Here is a 4,578-nt window from a genome sequence, read left to right on the forward strand (position 1 = left end):
TTTGTGCCACCAGTAGGATCATTCCCAAGGCAAAGTCTTTGTTGAGAATAAAAGAGCTAATATCTCCATTAAGAGTAAATGAAAGAAACAAATATCCTTTTATATAGAAATATATATAATATAAAGTTTTCTGAAAGGAAAAACTTATACAAAATGGGCACATTATATCATAAAAATCAACTAAAGGGTGGGTAGTTGAATAACTTAAGAGTAAATGAGATATGAATTTGGCAATGGGGGTAGAATACACTTAAATATTTTTCTAAGATCTAATTTATGTTTTAAATTATGGCAACTTTTTGTATTTTCATGGCTTCTTTAATTACGTATATACTTAAAATAAACTAATTGTACATATGATGGATTATTTTATTGGTATCTCATGAGATAGTCGACTTCACATTGATGTGATCTATTAAATGAAGATAGTCATAATTAGTACCTAATTTGTAAAAGCTTAAAAAGACACTTTAAAGGAGCATAGTAATTGCTTTTTCCCTCTTAGGAAAAATTCATTATCGTTGTAAAACATACATGTAAGAGTTTATATCCAAACCATATGCAAATGTCCTTAAGAACAAATTGCTTTCTATGAGAATTTAAAGGGTTTTTTATTGTTTGTTTGCTTTGTTTTTTAAAAAAATTATTATACTACTTAGTTGGCATTGGAGCTGGCCCCTCAGACTTCTCTATTGGTTTCCTGCTTCATGCTAGTATGTTGCATTCATGTCTTGGGGCACCAGAGATGTCTGAGGGCCAGCCCCAATCCCAACTACTACATGGACAGCACCACCTCCCTGCAGAAGAATTCACTTAAGAGGAAAGCACTGAAGCTATAGCTCAGAGAGAGAGAGACATGTCTGATCAGAGCACACAGGAGCAATTGAAGAGAGAGTGGAGCACGTCCTGGCCAGTAAGCCCTGAGGATAATATTCCTGCTCAGAGCAGCCAAAACACAAAGAGGATCATAAGACCGGCCCCACTATGAAACATGATGTCTCTCACTGACCTATAGTGCTTCAACAGACAACACTGGAGACACAGTGCAAGAACTGTGCCCAATTTGACCCTACCGCTCTGAGACAAAACACTAAGGGTGCGCAACAGAACAGCAAAGGGAACAGAAAAATGAAGTCCCAGGGAATAACAAAAATAGATTTTGGGACCAGGGCGTGGGACCCCATCAGATGTGACTGGAAAACACTCCTAAAGGTCAACAAATAGACCTTGGACTATTTATAGATTTTTTTTTCTTTTTGTCCTTGATTTTTGTTGTTGTATTGTTTTCTTTTGTTGCTTTGTTTTGCTCTGTCTTGTTTTGTGTGGATATTATTATCTCTGTAGGTCTATCCTGATAATATAGGCAAGATAAACAACCTGGAAGAGAAAACAATGGACCTACGGTTCCAGGAGGACATGGGAGATGGGGAGGCGGGGGATAAGAAGTGGGTATTAACAAACCCAGGGACAAGGGAACAAGTGATCAAATATCAATGGTGAGGATGGTGTAGTAGGGGGGCTTGATCAAAGGCAATGTAACCAAGAGGAGTTACTGAAACCGAAATGAGGCTGAACATGATAGTGGGACAAGAGGAAAGCAAAAGGAAATAGAGGAAAGAAGTAGGAGGCATAGGGCATATATAGAGGTCTAAATACAGACATGTGCATATGTAAATACATTTATATATGAGGATAGGGAAATAGATCTATGTGCATGTATTTATATGTTAAGTATTAAGGTACCAGATGGACATTGGACCTCTACTCAAGTACTCCCTCAACGCAAGAAAACTCTGTTCTATTAAACTGGCATTACATGATGATCCCCTTCTTGACACGATTGTTGAAGACAATGTGGGTACATAAGCAAATGTGGTGAAGAAAGCTGATAGTGTCTGGCTATCAAAAGATATAGCATCTGGAGCCTTAAAAACTTGAAGATAAACAAGCAGCCATTTAGCTGAGAAGAAAAAAAGCCCACAGGGAAGAAGCACATCCACCTGTGTGATCACAAACTGTTGACAGGATCAGGTATCAGGGGTATCAGGGGTATCAGGTAACAAAGAACAAAAAATCATATCATTTTGAATGAGGGGGGTGCAGAGCAAAAATCCAGTGCCCATCTATAGGAAACTGTATATCCCCTTACAGAAGGTTCACAGGGAGGAGACGAACCAATCAGGGTGTTGTAGAGCACCGATGAAACATACAACTTTCCTCTAGTTCTTTAATGCTTCCTCCCGCCCCCCACTATCATGGTCCAAATTCTACATTACAAATCTGGCTAAACCAGAGGATGTACACTAGTACAGATAAGAACTGGAAACACAGGGAATCCAGGACAGATAAACCCCTTAGGATCAATGAGTGTTGTGAGATCAGGAGGGGAAGGGGAAGGTGGGGTAGAAAAGGGGAGCTGATCATAAGGATCTACATATTATATATGTTGTCCCCCTGGGGGGTGGAAAAATGAAAAGAGAGTGAAGGGAGGCATCAGACAATGTAAGACATGACAAAATAATAATAAATTATCAAAGGTGATGGAGGGAGGGAGGGAGGGCAACGGAGGGAGGAAGGTGGGAAAATGAGGAGCTAATACCAAGGGCTCAAATAGAAAGAAAATGTTTTGAAAATGATGACGGCAACAAATGCACAAATGTGCTTGACACAATGGCTGGGTGGCTGAATTGTGATAAGAGTTGTATGAGCCATATCACTTCACGTCCTTTTGGCTAAGATCAAATGTAGTATCTGTTCTTATCAGTTTAATATTTGATATGTCCTCTATCTGAGGACAATATATTAAATGGATTTTAGGAGCGGGGAGATGGAATAGGAGCTTGCTCCATCCACTCCACACATCGACCTGATATTGCAATATTTCCAGGAATGGTGCACCCCTTCAGGGGAATCGTTACATGGTTTCAAAAGTTAGACTTTTACAGTAGGAGTATTCATTTGCTTATCTGTGGCTTTTACTTAAGGCAGTAGTTCTCCACTCCTGTAATAAAAAAAGAGTTATATGAGCCCCCAGTAAAATGATTTAAAAAATCATTATACTACTCTATATATTGTGCCCCTGACCAAATTATTCAGTAGTGGTAATCAGGGACAATATAGATATTTTGGTCTCAAAGGAAAGGAGGCCATGGTTCATAGACTCATATATTCCTCTCTGGTTCTTGGGTTTCTGTGTTTTTCTTTTGCAACAGACAACAAAAGATTTTTAAAAAATTGAATCTTAGATGATTATTTTTAAGTTTTAAAGTGCCCAGACACTAGTTACTAGATTGTGATATAAAACACAAATGATATGAAATATGAAAATTGACTATATTCTCCTAAAAGACAATAACCCTAAGTTAGTGAACAGCAACAAAAATGCATAAGGTAAATTGATATACTTAAGAATTATCACTGTCACCCTATTTTTAAAGTTTTAAAAAGCCATTGCTTTCAATTCAATTCTGACTCAGAGTGACCCTGTAAACAGTGTAGAACTTCCTAATAGTTTCCAAGGCTATGAACCTTCAAGAAAGCAGATAGCCACAACTTTCCCTAATGGAGCAATTGGTGGAGATAAACTGCCAATCTTTAGCTACCCCAACAAGTGCTTAAGATGACCAACTCAAGATTAACGGTTTCACATTCATTGTCAAAAAAAAATTTTTTTGAAAAGCTATCTTGAAGCACAGTGCTGTTTGTGACAGGATAATATCTATATGCCCCAAAGGAAGAGCAGTTAATGCAAATGCTGTGCAAATGTATGCACCAACCACGAACACTCAAACTCCCATTGCTGTGAAGTCAATGTCAACTCACAGTCAACCAATAGGGCAGGGTAAAACTGCTCCTGTGTGCTTCCAAGACTGTACCTCTTATGGGAATAGAAAGCCTCTCTGACTTCCATGGAATGCCTGGGGATTGTTGGATCACAGCCAGCACAAAGCCACTATGCATTGAGGGCCCCAACAACTGCTCTAGTGATGAAGAAACTATTCTGTCAACTCCTTCGGTTTGAAATTGATCAAATATGAAGTCTATCTACATTGACAATTATTGTTGAATAGAATTAGAGTTGGAAAAGAAAAAAAAGGAATAGTAATTGGAAATATGTCCTTGGTGATAGAAATGAAGCTGGACATGGCATGACAGAATTTGTGAGACCAAATTCTTTATTGCAAATACCCGTTTTCAATAACACAATCAGTTTGCATATGGACTGTGCCAGACAAAATATGCAGGAATCAAATTGACTACAAATGTGAGAAGAGAAAATGGAGTTCAACATCATCAGCCAACAGACCATCAACTTGTCATATGCAAATTTTGATTGAAAGTTAAGAACATTAAAACAAGTCTACGAGGTCAAAATGCATTCTTGAGTAAAGACCACCTGCGTTTAGAGAACAGTTCCAGAACACCCTTGGTTTTTATTTTAAAAAAGGCTTCACAAGCTATGGAATAACATTAAGAACACCATACACGAAAGAAGCAAAAGGTCATTAAAAAGGAAGGAAAGTACGACAAGAGCAGGGTGGGTCTCTGAAATTATTCATGACTTTACCCTTAAACATA

The 4,578-nt window shown here is 38.1% G+C and overlaps 1 non-coding gene across 1 annotated transcript; it reads left to right on the forward strand.

Annotated features, from left to right (window-relative positions):
* The first annotated feature begins 2,712 nt into the window (after positions 1-2,712).
* On the forward strand, positions 2,713-2,903 carry LOC142461856 (U2 spliceosomal RNA). The gene has a single exon (XR_012787036.1). It is a non-coding gene; the product is annotated as a U2 spliceosomal RNA (small nuclear RNA).
* Positions 2,904-4,578: the final 1,675 nt, after the last annotated feature.

This window comes from Tenrec ecaudatus, chromosome 11 (genome assembly GCF_050624435.1).
Source record: "Tenrec ecaudatus isolate mTenEca1 chromosome 11, mTenEca1.hap1, whole genome shotgun sequence".
NCBI classification, from domain to species: Eukaryota; Metazoa; Chordata; class Mammalia; order Afrosoricida; family Tenrecidae; genus Tenrec; species Tenrec ecaudatus.